The sequence below is a fragment of the Rhinopithecus bieti genome, unplaced genomic scaffold (genome assembly GCF_001698545.2).
Source record: "Rhinopithecus bieti isolate Rb0 unplaced genomic scaffold, ASM169854v2 scaffold_12189, whole genome shotgun sequence".
Taxonomy (NCBI): domain Eukaryota; kingdom Metazoa; phylum Chordata; class Mammalia; order Primates; family Cercopithecidae; genus Rhinopithecus; species Rhinopithecus bieti.
In genome coordinates, this window is record NW_016807086.1 from 127,068 (window position 1) to 143,828 (window position 16,761).

The following is a 16,761-nucleotide window of genomic DNA, read 5'->3' on the forward strand; positions in this document are numbered from 1 at the left end:
TGCCTGGCTATAGCTAACTTATGGTGATGATGGCCCATTATTAAAACTCCTATTTTATAAGACTTGACTGGACAGATTTGCCGTGGGCAGGAACCTGGATGGATGTGCTACAAGCTCCTGGAGTCTAAGAAATACAGATTTTAGCCGCTCAGGATGTTCGCGAACGCAAGACATCCTCCACGCCCAATGCTGATCATTTTCTCTGGCTGACAGTTTAAAAAGCTAAAATGTTTACATATTGCATATTCCCCGAACACGCCAATAGGACGGCCCAAAGAAAGTCCTCCATGTGAAAAATACGATAATAGCTAACTAAGTCGTCTCGGCCATTCTCAGATTTGCATTTTATTTGTTCTATGTTATTTTTCGTTCTTCAAGATACTAAATATCGCGTTCGGTAGTAGAATGCCCTGACCAGTGGCTGACTTGCGCGTAATGCCTTTAACATCGCCGATTCAATTGGAAGGTGCGATGTTGAGCGCGTATTGTTAAGAAGATGTTTCTGGATTATTTCTGAGATTTCTAGCTTTTAAGGAGAGCTTCACACAAGTGAGAATTCGATAGATCCAAAGACCTTTTAATATGTTCATCTTGGTGGCTTTTACTTGATTATTTAAAACTGCTGATGAGACCAACTCTGCAGAGCCTAGATATCGCAAAAGAATACTTTGCTTTGAGCTTTAGCTGCCGGATTTGCTCTTCTCTCACAGCGTCTATTTTGGTTTACTCAGGATTCAGTTTGAAGTTTAAGTTGTAGCGAGTGGCTTCTTTTGAAATCCTTTAATTTCGTATGTTTCGATGTTTGTTCGAATATGAGTACTTATGCTTCCTTATAGTGCCAGCTTCTAGGCAGAATACGCGACCGTGTGTTATTGATGGCGGGCTCGTGCCAAGAAGAGCAGCTACGGCAATTTAGTAACAAATCAACGATTTTTTAGTATTTACCATTCAAGCCATGAGGTGTTATGCACATCCTGTTTAGTACTTTTGCGAGCCTCTGTCTTGCGTCTTCATGCCTTGTACTCGCGAGACTTTCCTTGAGACTGTGCTGAGCACACTGGAAAAAGGAGTGTGTATGGTCCTGTTTGTGTTGTAAGGTTTACAGAAAGTTGGGCAGCCTGCTTGCCCATAGACGCTGTTGTGTGCTCCTCCCGTAGCAAGAAGAGATGTCGTCCTGGATCGTTAAGTCTTCTTTAGAAAAAACGAATCCTCGTCTCGCTCTGTCGTCTCTCACTATTCTTTGTTGCAGCGCTGCTTTCTTCATAATACAACTACTATTGCTGGTGACTACTTAACAAAGCTTTAATTCTGATTGTGTTCCCCTAGCCCAGAAGTACTGGTTGACATTGGATGAGAAAGGAAATGGATCACTTATTTCTATGTCTGTTTGTTTGACTATTACTTCCAGTGTTTATGGGCGTCATATAACAGATGCAAAAGAAAACAAGGAATTTATCCTGCTTAGAAGATCGTGCTGCCGATTTTTGAACTCACCCTTCCAAGAATCCATCCTCACAGGCTGTTTGCCGTAAAATTTGAAAACACAGAAATCTGGGGGGATAATTGCCTATTATTTGTCAGCAACATTCATTTTGGACACTTTAGCCTGATTACAGTCGTATGGGTGTGTAAGCTCGTATAACACTTCTGACTGTGCTGGGATGGTCACTGAGTAAAATGAAATTCAAAGATGGCCCACCCATTTTTTTGCGCGAGTTCTTGTCTAAAAAAAACAAACAACCCCAGCCCACCTGGAATTCCTGACCAATTTATGCGTACATACTGTACGCATGAAAACGATTACTTGAGTTGAGTATTGAGCTGTAAGGGGCCGTCGAAATCTTCACTGCCGAGCAAGAAATGTAATTGAGTATTTGTCTTAGCCTGGTAGTCAGCTGTCTGACGCGATTCACGTCCTATGAAACACAGGTGCTGAATGCGAAGAGGTTTGCCCAAAAAAAAAAAAAAAAAAAAAAAAAAAAAAAAAAAAAGAGGGAACCAGGCATAGTAAAGGTGGGAAAGGGCCTGCTGACACAGATGGTGAAAAAAGAGAACGCAAACTACGATGTGAACACGCAGTAAGAGTACTTTGGAGAAGAACCCATAATATTACCTGTATTTCACTGGAAAAAAAGAAGCTCTGAATCACATTCTATTGAATGTGATTAAAAAAACTAATAACAAAACCAAATGTCATTTATTAGACCTGCACTGGGAGTTCTATGAGAATGGGAACCCTGCCTTTTTAGCCTAGTACTCCAGCATCACCTGCACAGTATCCAGCACTTAGTAAGCTCTCAGTATAAATAGCTGACAAAATCAGTTGACCAATCTATGAACCAATCAGTTAAGCTGAAATATTTTCTTATATGGAAAGCTCATTCTTCAGTGATGCCAGATAAATAAGGGTTTGCTCTAATGAAGCTAGTTATTAAATCATGATAAACATAGCTTAGTACTATTGTAGCACATTTTCCTGGAGTTTCCATTTATATTCTAAACTACTTCATAATTCCTTATCAATCATTTATTCTAACCTCTGATTAAGTTCTAATATAAAAATATCCTTCCACAATAATGACAAAAACAACCACTAATATTTGTTAAGTACTTATTATGTGTCAAGGAACTGTTCTACATGCTTTAGTGAATTTAATATTCCCAACAACCTTATGACGTAGTGTTAGTTTTCCAATATACAGAAGGAAGAAACTAAGGCACAGAAAGGTTAAGTAGCTTGCCCAAGGCCACACAGCAGATACTATTTCCTTTCTAAAAGAGTTTTTAAAATACATATACCTTGTAATTTTAATATCACAGCAGTTCTGAACAAAAACTACTTGGGATATTCGTTCATCTTATAGATATTAAGTTATATATTTAAAATTAGGCCAGTTTGTTGAAAAGAACAGCTTTCCATTAGGAGAAGGGTATGAACAGCACCCCATTGTTACAAACACGTTGTTTCCATCATGCCCTGTTGATAGATCATGGGTCTATTATCATAATACCAGTTCTACTTGGCCCACTTTTTTTATAAATGCCACCGCCTCACAGAGCACAGGCATTTCTATCATTATGTGGCTTGGTTTTAGGCCCAAGTTAGTAAACTTTATAATGTTTAAGTGCCTTTTTTCTATTCTATTTTAACTTTTTTCTAATTTATTGTCCAAAAATAAATGTAGAATAATGAAATAAAAGTAAAAAACAATCTTTTTTTTTTTTTCTTTTAATCACTATGTCAATTAAAGTAGAGAGAATAAGAAATGTAGGCTTAGGACAGTTCCAGCTTCTGTAACACTACCTCTGTGCCATAGGGAAGAGTCAAAGCCAGCTGATGGTATTAGAGACAGGCATTGGTCTGGAAGGTGATGGATAAAATATAAGCAGACATGTTTCTGGGCGTGAGCTTATTTTGTGTGCAATGCTTTTGGTTTTAAAATTTTACTGTGAATATTGTCTGCCTAAGAATGAACACAGACATGTGTAGTGCAGAAGGCACTGCTCGTCTTTGGGAATCATCTATTGTAGACATGGAAATGTCTCATAAATTGGGCCTAATTTTCATCAGGCTCTTGACCAGACATTTGTGTTCTTGTGGATGTCAGTGGGTGCAATATGGGGGAAGAAAGAGTGCACATTTTCTCTTTCTTTCCAGTACTGTCATTTCTCACTGTAATGAGCACAAAAATAATTGGACAACTGAGCTATCAGTAAAAGGACACACTTCAGTGTGCGTCAAAGAATTATTTTACAGGACAAACTTTAATCTTTAAATGTGATTGTAGATAATTTGTGGTACCATCTGTCCATTTGGAATTGTTTTAGCCTTTTCTGTCGTTATACAGTAAGTGCTGCTGTGTTTAACATTAACATTTGATATTTTACACATTTAATTTCTGTTCTGCTGTGTGGTCCTTGGGGAACGGAGTGCTAGTGCTACATGAGAGAGACAAAGTATTGATCAGTTAACATTTCAGCTACATTTATGTATGTCGCAAAATTAATGAAAATGCCAGACAAAAATGTCAGAGTGCACAAAAAGGTAGAATTTAAATTTGGTACTTTAATGAAAAGTCTTAAGATGTGCATTATCAAAAATGTCCTCTTGCCTTTAAAGTACAATTCCTAACAGAATAACTAAAGGGAGACACATATTTTACTTAGAGGAACAATGAACATGAATTATGAAGGGATGTCAACTCTTCAAAGTACCTTGTGTTCGAAAAACGGCATGTTTGAATGTTTAACTGTTAGTCATAAAATACATTTCTTTCTGTTCAGATCTGGAGGGCTACTGACTTCAGCCCTCTGTCCTGAGCAGCCTACGAGGCAGGTTTCCTACTGAGATTCTCTCCCTAGGTTTTCCTTGGTATTCATGTGTTCCTTTTGTGTCAAAACCAAGAATTCCCTCTACAGCAATTTATTGAAACCACTCTGGTTCATTATTTGTTTTTTTTTTTTTCTGGGTCCTTTTCAAATGCCTAGTTTTCCTTTGCTTCCAGATAATTTGTGCTCCACCTTTATTCAATCCCCATTTTAGTAAAGGATCATATTTGGGACAACAGCTACTCCCAGAAAGCTGGGCCATTATGCGGAAGAGAGAAAAAACAAAGATGATGTATGCAAAGAATGACATGAGGCAGCTCTGTATAGCCAAATGATTTCTTTTAAAAAATGGAGGAAGCACAGCAAAGGAGGAGGAACTGGATTTGCAGAGGCAATGGGAATATACTACAATGACCAAAGACAATAGGCTCCTACAGACACCTTATCATGTACTTCCTTCCCATGCAGAAAGTCTGCTGCTATTAAACAACATATGGATTTTTAAAAAGTTATTACAAACCCTAAGGACATCTAAAGTGGCTTTCATGATCAAGGATCAAAATGGGAGAATTGCTTAAGAAGAAGTATCAATGTGAAAACAAAGGCATGTCTTCATCACCTGTAGTTTAAGTCTTAATATTCACATTAAGGCACAATGAAATGTAGGATAATTACATTGAACATACTGAAGGTCACTTTAAGTTTACAACAGAAATGTCTATTCTGAAAATTTAAGAGATAATAGTACTACTACACCAACAAAATTATGCTTCAAGTCTATGACAATTTTCAAATGATTTTATAGAAGAGTTTTGTTGTTATTGCTACAATTTTTTTTAGCACTAGCAGAGAAGTTGGAAATGTACTAGATGTAACTTTTGTTACTTTCCCCACAATAGCAAAAGAGAAGTACTCCTGAAAACCAAAGAAACAAGTACAAAGGCAAAATGATCTACAATTGATGGTCTTACTGTCATACTCATGAATTTCCCTAAAATTTTGTAATTATCAACTCTTAAGCCTTTTTGCCCATCTTACTTTATGTATGTTTCCCCTGACATACACACTTACTAAACAATACTTCCAATTTAATCTATACAAATTTAGAAGCTACGTTAAACATTTTCTCACAAATGTGCAAGTAAGGGAAGAAGAAAACCTATATAAAATTTCACTGATTTAAAAGATTATATATTTTTAAGGTTGCCCGAAATTCCTTTTGCAGAGTCAAGAAGTATTGACACTTGGAAGTTTCTCGTGCCACAATTTTCTTTACAGTAAATAGATTGTGCACCCAATTCATCTGGACATGCTAGTACATCAAATTGCTACTCAAAATGTACATTTTCCCCAAATTTATCTCAACTCCAGAGAAGAAATTTTTTACAAACATTGTCCAGAATTACATGAAAAATTGTAAATTAGGTTTTCCTAAGTGTTGCCTTTCACAGTGCATTACATATAAATTCCTGAAATGATATAAAAGGCCCCCAAACAGTATAAGGTACGAATGAGCTAGGTTTCAGATTTGGTCACTATTGGCTAAAATCAACCCTGAATCTTAGGAAATATAGCAAACCAGATAATAATAGAACAAAACGTTTTCTCTAATCCTTCCTGAGGAGTGAGGCTCTAGTTCAGTTTGTGGGCCTGTTTAATTGTGAAGTTATTTTTGTTTTGTTTTTGTATCTGCTAAATCTACAGTGCAACAATTGGCTCAAATCAGTGCTTCGTTCTCTTTAAATGATGCCAAGGTCCTTTTATGTTTATTTTAATAGATGTCAGCAAAAGGGCTTTCTGCTCTTTGGAGGGAGATAATCACATAAGCCACAGGGTCTTCTACTCTCTGAAAGGCATATTTCTCCTAGATTTTATTTCATATTTACAAGAAGAAGAATTTAATCCCTGTAGCAGGTCATACTCATGTTTTCTATGATCCCTGCTCTTCTGCCTTTGTCCTCTAACATGGAAAGTAGTAGAATGCTGTAATTTTGAAAACTTTTCTTCTGTGAGTGATTTGAGGAAAAGAAAACGATTTTATTTTTTCTCAGGTATAGTGCTATTGTTCTATGTTATAGTCAAAAAATTAACAAATATCACCAGCATAATTATGATACCATATTGAATCTCAGAATTAGCTTTCGCATGTGCCTCAATGATGCTATCAATAAAAGCTGGAGTGGTGGAGACACCAAAGCCTCGGTGTGTTTTTTCTGGCTGTATGGCTGCTGCCCCACTTCACTTCAGACTTCCTCCTTGCATTACTTCTCTGGTCGTTTCAGCCCCCAGACCTTTATAAGACCCTTTAAAAATTGTTACATGGTCAATATTTTACAACTGAGTTGACTAACAACCAAAAAATTATGAAATAATGAATCAGAGATGTCTCACTACCTGTCCCCAGATTCCTAAACCAATGTTCTTGTCTTCTGAAGGATTTTCTACTTTGCAATTTTGATTTTAATTGTAAGAGACAGGCATGCTGAGCAAATTGGCAAGCCATATTCCATTGCAACATATTATGAAATAAAGTACTTTGCAAGGGAAAAAAGTTTAAATAAATGATCTAATTATAGAATTTATGTTAGCAAAATGTAAAGTAGGAATAATAACTCTTCTGTAGGGTTGTAAATTATAACAGAGATCCAGTCATTAATATGCTTTAGTCATTAAGTTCACTCTCCATGTGTTTTCATTCCCCTTTCTATCAGGTAAAAATTAAGAAATAGAGGCAGAATGCTTTCTGTTGTCCAATTTTCCTATGTTGACTAGATGTGCAGATATTTGTTACAATTATGAATGTGTTCGTTAATTTACCAAGCAAGAAGCTAACCTGAAATGTTAAGGAAGTTGTTCCCATTTTACTTTGCCTTTTCTCTTGCCATCATTTATCATATTTTAAATTGTAGTAAGAACTGGGAATAGACACAGCAGGCTTGGCCACAGGTGAGTCTGTGAGTGAGGACTCTGTGGTGTGTCTTGTACTTTGCTGTGATGACAGAGGTCCAACACTCAGCAAGTGGTAACACTGAGAGATCAATAACAGAGTAGTCATCAGTTATTGGTTCAAATAGCTGAAATAATGAAGAGAAACTCAGAGAAAAACTAAGAGGCAAGGAAAGACAGAAAGCATATCAAAGTGCAAATAGATATTTGGATTTGAGAAATCAAAGTCAGCTCTCATTTTAAGGACAGGAGTAAAATATTTTAGAGACAAAGTGTGGCCTTTATTTGATCTTAAACCAGTGTTTCTCAATTTTCTTTTCCTATTCACTGCCCTAAGGAGAAAATTTCACTTGAGAGAAATTAAATACTAAGGGATAAGATTTTGTCAGGGGATATTCAGCTTTAGAGGGCCACAAATCATTATAACATCTCAGATTTCTGTTGCTTCCCCCCACCTCCACCTCAAGAACCAGTTTTTACCCCCTTGGGTGTCACATTGACCCCATTGTGAACGCATGCTCCAAATGAGGGTTAATACAAGTTCAACTACATTTACGTTTATACTCTTGGTGGTAAAGTTTAGTTTGGATTTTCTAGAGTTTGCATATCATATAAATTATTCCCATAAAGAACTAGTCTGGAGACAGAGCATTTGTGATCTCCATACAAAATTATTAACTACATTAGAGTCCAATTAAAGGATAGGTGTTTGTTTGGCTTTATAGAGATCGAAGAATTTGATCTTCCCTCTTACGCAAACCCATGTGAGGGTTTTCTTCTCTGTCCCAATTCCAAACATGCACTGTTGGAGAAGTCCAGAAGTCCACATGAATTTGGACTAAGTAAGATGACTTCTCTCATTATGAGGGTTTGATGGGTTTTGTCCATACATTGCACTGTATTTATAACTAATAGTTACTCTTTATATTTTTAATGAATATTATGTCAGACATATAAACATATATTTCCTTAGGTTTAGTTACCTATTAGATCTTCATTGGAAGTGTTGGGGAAGGGGGAAAGGATTTATAATAGGAGAGTGATTTAAAACAGTGAGGATAATTGTTCTGCTGGCTGTTTTGCATGGCAAGTTACCCAGTTCACCATAGGTCAAAAAAATTTTACTATTGTAATTTACCAGTAATATGTAAATATATGATGTTTTATATCCCATGTTCCTATATATAAGTAATCTTCATGGATTTTCCATAGTTAAGGCATTCTGTACAGTTCCTGCCAAGCATATTTCAGGCAATTCTTAAATGTTTGAAACAAGAATTTTTCATCCAGTGTTGTCATAAAATGTCAGCAAATTAAACACTACTTCCCTTAGTCAATTAATCTTTTGGATTGAACTTAAAATAATAGATCACCAAGGTTAAAAGGAATGCATTAATTACCACAAGTTAATATACTGTTTGTATAAGAGAGGTGTTATATTTTGAAGTGATATTAGTAGAGTAATGGCTAGCACTCAGAAAAGTAATTCATAAATGTAAAAGTTCAGATAGCTGCATTTTCTTTTTCTAGTTAGGCAGCAACATTGAAAACTTAAAGAGGGTCAGTATATATCTGGTTTCGTTTAAATTCTTTTTGTTTTGGTTTCATTATGTTTAATTAACACAAAATAATTGTACATATTTATGGGGTATAGTGTGGTATTTCCATACATGTATACAATGTGTAATGATCAAATCAGAGTAATTAGCATAAGCAGCACCTCGAACATTTATAATTTCTTTGTGTTGGGAGCATTCAAAATCTTCTAGCTATTTGAAAATACACAATAAATTGTTGTTAATTATAGTCTCCATACGCGGGTGTTGAACACTAGAACATATTCTTCCTACTAGCTATACTTTAGTATATGTTAACCTCTGGATCTACCCTTTCCCTCACTGCCCTTCCCAGCTAAATTTTTTTAAATAGAGTTTTGTTCTTCTATGGCAAGAGCCTATTGCACACCTCAGCCAGGAGGCTGGCATTTTAAGAGAGCCCTTTAACCTAGGTTCTACTGGCTTGACTGAGTGTGCACTTTTTCCTTCATTTTTTAATTCTCAGAGTATCAGACTTCTATCACAGTTCTATTTCTGTCTTAAATCTTGGCTGATATGTAGTTAAAATGGAATGTTTACCATATAGACTCCAAACCTCCAAACAAAATGTAGAGGTCTGTTTTGTAAGACAGTTGCTTAGACCTCGGAACACATTTCTCCACAGTGGAAATGTCATAGATCATGACGTAGAATCGCTTAACGAAGACTACTGATCCCTTCATAGAGTTCTAGCTGTAGAATGGAAACATCACATGGAGAAAGTAGATTCAGTGGAATTCTGGCTTGGTGTTTGGAATGCCAGCACCCATCTAACCCAAACCCAGCTTCAGGATAGTGCACCTTCCTAATGCAAGGATACAGAGCCTAAAAGTTGGAGATTGTGTGGGCTTTTAATGGTGCAGATGAAGTCATAGAATGGTACAACTGGAAGGGAGGTTAAAGATTGTTTTACAGGTCAGGAGACTGAAGTGTTAAGAGGCAAAATGACTTGCTAACATAGTAACTCTCGTTTTCCCCCGATAACTAGTAATGGAAGCTTCAAAGACAGCAACGATGAGAAGAAAGGTGAAGTTTGTAAGTTAAATTGTCCTTAGTTAAGGGAAGCCAGGTGTCTGCCATTGTCCTGTAGCATTCTAAGTGTAAAATTGGACTCCTGGTCCTTGGTATTTCCTGTTAAGGAATGTGTTGATCTGGGAGGGCTAGAATTGCCGACTTGATATAATACGTCTGTATGCAACGTGCTTAGGGTTATTCCTGCAGTGTAAGTAATAAATGTGTGCCTTATGTTTTGATGAACTTTTCTGTTAGCAGAAATCACATCACACTATAGCTCCACAAAGCACTGCAGAGATGTGTGTATAGTAATCACAAACTCTTAAAGAGTTCACTGTGTGTTTAAGTAAGGCATATTTTAGACAAGAAATATCATATGGCCTCCAAGTAGTATAAATGATGTTTTCCCAAAAGTAAATGCCAACTCATTAAGAATATATTTCCCAGGTTTCAAATATATATTTTCACTGAGTTGCTTAAACAGCTTAAACTACCTATATTGATCTATATTGATTAAATGGTAGCTAAGATGAACCTGTCCGTGGCCTAAATTTTCATTAGACTAAATAAATGCCAGGAAAAAGTGTGTGTATTTGAATTACTTAGAAAAACTGGTGACCCAGCTTCATTGTATTGCTGTCTTTCTAAATTTCCTTTAAAATTATATGGATCCAAATTATTCCAGCATAAAATTCAATGACAGAATGGAATAGCATATTCCTTTACAAAGTAGTGGCAGTACTGAAATAATACTTTGGGCATATTTTGAGATATTATTTGAATTCGGAAGGTGTTGCCCACTTTGTTATTTAAGTTATGTGAGGTATAGTTTGCTATACATTTGGTGCACAAATTTATTGCTATTGGAGATACTGGAGTGAAGAAAGAGAAATCAACTGTATGAAATGCTTTGACATCCTTAAGTAGAAGGACCTGTGGATAATTTAGACTTGAATAATATTTGGCCACAACAACATAGATTTTTGTTTCTGAGAACTATGTAGTCCTTCAACGTTTGTATCAGTATGAAAAAGTATTTAACTTAAAATTATTGTTAGATAATATTCTAGACTGGATTTAAGAATAGGAGGTAATTCACAAGAAAAAATGTTCCATAAGCGTTTGTCACAAATGCCTGGCTCTCCAAAAATGTACTGAAGACATATTTAATAAGACTTAGGTTCTATTTCTAATTGGCTGGAATGTTTAACCTAAGTTTAAGCAACTAGAAAATACAACAGATTATAAACTGAAAAATGTCATTTGTCAGTATTTTTAATCCATTACCAGAGCCAGTGACAGGAAATAAACTCAGGCTGTTCTGCTCAAGATGCATTTCACTTGCCATTAAGAGATCTTCCCTCGTTTTCATGCACACTCAATAAAGCTGTGTTGAGTGGCTGACACAGATGACTTCAGCCGCAAAACTTGAAGTTAAAGCTATAATATTGTAAGAGAAACCCCCAACAGTGGTATCAGATGAAGCTGAGAATAAATGTGGTGTATCAGGCATCATAAAAGGGTGAATGGGGGATACATTTATGTCCTCTTCTATCTGCTGTGAGATCCATACATAAGATTCACACTCATTATTCTCGTCATCTTAATGAGATCAGTGTGGGAACATTTCTCTCCTTTCTCTCTTGACTGTCAGAAATGGGTTACTCCATTATTTTTCCTTCCTCTCTCTGCTTTTAAGGGACTAGTTATATTTTCTTGAAAGGCCAGAAATGTTAACTGGTTGCAGCAGGCAGCCCCAGAGTGTCGCGTATAAAGGCTTCAGGCTTTTGGTAGAGGCCACAACATCAGTCTCTTTCTTGCTCTCACTTTCTTTTTCTCTCACACGTGCTTTTATTTCCTTTTAGACTTTTGTTATTTGCCATATTTCCCAAGGTGTTTCCCTAGAAAATAAAAGATAATTTATCCATCTTTCCTGTATAAAGTACCTGAGTATTACCTCTGATTGCTATCCCCCTTCTCATTGGGTTTGCTGCTGTAATTATTTTTTTACACAGTCTTCCTAAACCAAGTCTGAATGCAATTAGTTCAAGTGTCCATGCCATGCAAAAGCCCAGCCTTGAACTCAAAGAGGTAAAATTGGCAAGGGACCAACTTCTAATGCATTTTATCCTCAAATAAATTTCCAGATATGTCAAGAAACAGTCAATGTTTACAATTAAAGCTGCTAGGAGATATTTTTTATTGTGTTTGTAGATGGCGAATTTCCTTAATCCTTAAGGGCAATAACCAGAAATTATGGAAATATGATTTAAGTGATCTAGGTCTATTGATGATTATATTGTAACCACATTGTTTTTGGAAAAGCTTTCCTTTATAGAAGAGGAATGTTAGAGGTTCCTTTGACATGATTGAAAAATTTTAGAGTAGGCATTTTAATATTTGCGGCCCTCTTAATTATTACTTGTTTAATGTCCCACTGTTAGCACAGGGATTATGAGTTAATAAAAATGTCATAGTATTAGTGTATAAAACACTATATAATTTTCCCCAGGTAACGATTAACAGCATAAGGCTATATTAACAATATTCTTAGTGTACAGTTCCTAAATGTATTTGATTCTCATCTTTTAAAAAGTAATTTTATACTGAAATTCAGTAATAAAATATTTGAGAGATTTAGTTAAGCTAGCTCGTGGAACCTTCTTAGGTATATGAATTTTTTCCAGTGGTTTATATTATATTGTTATATAAAATATCATTCTATTTTAAAATTAATCTGAGAGTTTTAAATGTTGTCTTAACATTCATCAGAGAAACCTTATTGAGATTCGCAAAGAGCTTGTTTATCTCATCACAGTGTTTGTTAAAACAGTTCAAAAATAAAATTAATAAGCCATTAAGTCATGATTACATAATGGTTTTGTTCACATAGATAACAGGTTCCCTTTTCCCTCTTTCTTCTTAAATAATGTCTTTCTGGCTTTGTTCTGTGGCTGCAGCAGGCTGTTAGTATGTATCTTTATACCATCAGAATGAATGAGATATATCTGTATAAATTATTGATTCACTTGAGCCTACCTCAGTAATTCAGAGCTGAAAACTCTGGCAGCTTATCTAATAGAATGATATAACTAGCAGACTGAAGTTACCTACCACAGCAACAATTGCCAGTTGGGGGGTCAAATGCCCTTTGACCTTTATACCTGAACACCTGCAAATTGAGCTGTATCCCATTCAGAATTTTAAGAACAGGTTCATTGTCACAGGAAGTAGAGTTTGTTTCTTGGAGAAAATTATGCCAGTTCTAGTTCTGAATGAAAGACAAGGCCTTTATTACTCAAGGGATATTAGGGCTGACTGCTTTTTTGAGAAAACAAATTTGCTGTAACTTTATCTGTAATTTAGTCCTGAATGGGTGCAAATAGACTGCACATTGTATGGAGCAGAAAGAAGAAAACAGGGGTTTGTTAAAGCCATGCAAGGGCTATGTAACCATTATATTTCCGGGGGAAGTCTTATCAGAGTTACGGGTTATAAGGGGGAATATTTTGGTTACATCCTTAGTATCAAACACCGTTTAGAATTTTAGTTTAGAATGACATTGGAAAATAACATTTTTTTTTGTCTGAAATTGTGGATGATGAAACACCCATCTCCTGAAAGTTACTAGGTAGGCTTTGACATGGAGACTGCTCCATCCAGAAACCACAGAAATGATTCAAGTCTCTAACGAGATTGAATGCTAGGCTTAGACCTAGTCGGACTATGTTGATTTGTTTCACTTTTATAGAAAATCAGATTCATAACTTTGTATACTCTTTCCAATTAAAAAACAAATCCTATGAAATATTATTTGCATAAGAATTTGATTTAAGCTTTGCCAATGCTGAAAGTAAGATGAATGTTTTGAGTAAGGGACAAGAAAAAGCATACTTCCCCTGAGGAGCCTCCAGATCACACAGTATGGGGACTAATGGATCATATATTTTTATTTATTTATTGGAGAAACTCATCCCTCAAGTTGGTCACCCACTCCTTAGTCTGGAAGCTCAGTAATTGTCATAGAAACACTCATTTTTACAGTGTTATAGTTGATCACTGACATGGAACCAGACTAGGTAATCAAACATCTTAGCCATATGCTTGTTCTAAGTTCCAACCTAGTCAATTAGCACATTTTCTATTAAAAACTTGCTTGTAATAGGTCTTCATTAGCCAGCAGTTGCCATAATTGAATAGTTACTCAATTATTCCATTCCCCAACCTCATTTTCACTTCTTTTCAGACTCTAAGTAGGAATATTTCCAAGAACATTCATGATCCCCACCTCAAGCAAAATTCATGACCCCTACCTCAAACAAGCTGTTAGAGGTTGATCCAGGTTTTTGACATTTAATTTTTCGTACTGTGTTTTGGCATATGTAACTAAGCCCTGGGGCTCTCCTTTCTTTTGTTTATTTCATAATGTCTGGTATTTCTTTACTGAGTAAGGAGGGAGAAATCATCTATGGTAAAGCCCCATAGATGAAGTGTCTCTAGAATATGACTACTTTTCTACCCTTAAACCCATCCCATCTTCACCTTCCTCCAGTCCACCTCCCAGACACCTGTCTGGGCATGTCATTATTCTGATACTACCTCCACTATCTGCATGACAGTCCCTGCCACCATCTGCCTGTGTCTACCACATTTCACGTCACTGAAACTCACCTGTCCCTTAAGACTTGTTCCCTGCAACTTTCAGGATGTCAGCTAATCTGATGATCATATCTGTTATCCAGAGGTGGGAATAGGGCCACGCCTAAATAGCATGTGCACGTTTTATCACCGGCCTTGTGGACAGAGTATTTCTCATTTCCTTAGGCATCCAAGTTCTTACGTACAAGCAGGGTGTAAAAGGTTGTAATTGAGATATCAGAGAGCAAGTAGAGCAGTAGAGTAGCCCTCAGATAACACCAGGTAGGAAATTTCTGTTCTAGCCACTCACAGGGATGTCCTTCTTGATGAAAATTGTACCTCTTCTTTCATTATAAGATGATAAATATGAAACAACCTGGATGAGAATTTGTCATAAGGGTTTTCTGAGCTGGGTAACCTCATTGCGCTTTTCTCTATGCAATACAAAGTAAGCAAAAGCAGCTACCTGCCTAAGAAGTGTAACAAGCCACACTTGGCTTAAAAACACACAGTTGAACCTTCTCTGCGTAATGAAACATCATAGCTGCAAATTGTCAGCCATCAGAATAGCACGTGAAAAGAAAGGATAAAATCAAAGCCATACTAACATTCCTGCTATTATCTATTCTCTGGAACACAGGAGAGTCCTTTCTAATGCATCCATCCTCACTGACCAAGTCTTTGTGATTTAGATTTGTAGGCTGAATTCAATGTAAGAATATAAATTGTTTCAAGGATGACAGATTACAACTGGTTTCTCTCCCCCGCCCCACCTACCCACAACCCTCGTGTTCACCTTTATAACAATTTTTTTTTTTCAAAAGTAATGTGGTTTAAAATCATTTTAAGTTGCCCAACATAAATGATAAAATCAAATATTGGATTCACAAACAATAGCCTTTATTGGTTTGTGACAAGTGATCCATCTTTTTACATTAGTGCAGCTTTCTGAACCAGATTATTTTTCATAATTGATCATTTGTGAGTCATATATTTGTTATCTGTTCTTTTATGGCTTTGAAAATAGTGAACAATGCCAAAGATCACGAAGCTTTTATAAAGAAAATTATTTTAGTGAAGTTTATAGGCTGGCATTTTCTGAAAGTATGTTCCCAATAAGTTTTGCAGAGACTGTAACAAAGATAAAAGTAACATCCCTTGCTAGAAAGAGACCTAACAGGTCTATAATTCATACTGATAATAGGAATTTAGTTTTAGGAATTGTTCATATTTAGCATGAGAACAACAAAATAGATACATTTTAAAATGTTAAATACAGTCTGCAAGCTAAGAAAAATAGTTTTGTTACATATATGGGCAATTTTCCCAAAACCTTGCTATGAGCATTAAAATTACACCAACAGAATAATGACACTATTTCTTTCAATCAATAATTTTCATTGATTTTGATAGATAGCCTTAGGATAAGTATCCTCCAACCCTAACACAATTTTTGTCTTATTCAGTTTTATATTTTGTTCCTAAAACATCTAAAATGCAGTAGGAAAATTCTTACCCCTTATTATGGTTTATGATTATGTTATGGGGAGAATTGGGGGCTCTCCAGATGGATTTATTTGCCCCAGGTAAATAATAATAAGGTCTTTAAAATCTCTGTTGCCTAAGAGGGCAATATAAAAACCTTTTTACCCTTAATTAATAATTCTCTCATACACTCTAAACATTTTCACTAATTCTGTTCACAGTTGTACTGACTGAACAAAATATGAATCCGTTGGAAAAGTAACAATATAATTTACTCAGAACTATATGGGAAGAAAAGTATTTTAGATGAATTAAATATTAATTTGACAGAAAACGTGTATGAATCTGCTTTTACAAATTATGTTGTTCTTTCTTCAATGTTTATTGAAATTTCGGCTGAACAATTTAATTATAGAGAACTATTTCTATGAAAAAGATCACCTACTTAATTAAAATAAAATTGAGATCATTAATCATTACATAATTATATTATGATTATGTACAATTAAATACCATATATAAAACATTTACTCTTCATGAGACTGCAATAGTAGGGAAAGAAAACACCTGTAGGTTAATACCTCCACCACTTCTACTTATAAACATATGGATTCTATTACACACATTTATTACATCACCTAATTGCTTAAAATTCATACTTTTGTTGAGGGACATGCTGAACAATGTCCAGTTGTCTATAAATCAGAATAAACTTGCATATGTATTTCTCATAAGTGCCTTTTCTTTGATGATT

General features: G+C 35.6%; 1 protein-coding gene across 1 annotated transcript in view; it reads left to right on the plus strand.

Annotated features, from left to right (window-relative positions):
* LOC108534654 (multiple C2 and transmembrane domain-containing protein 1-like) overlaps nt 1-16,761 on the plus strand; it is a gene marked incomplete at its 5' end in the record, with an annotated part of 262,224 nt that overhangs the window by 96,126 nt on the left and 149,337 nt on the right.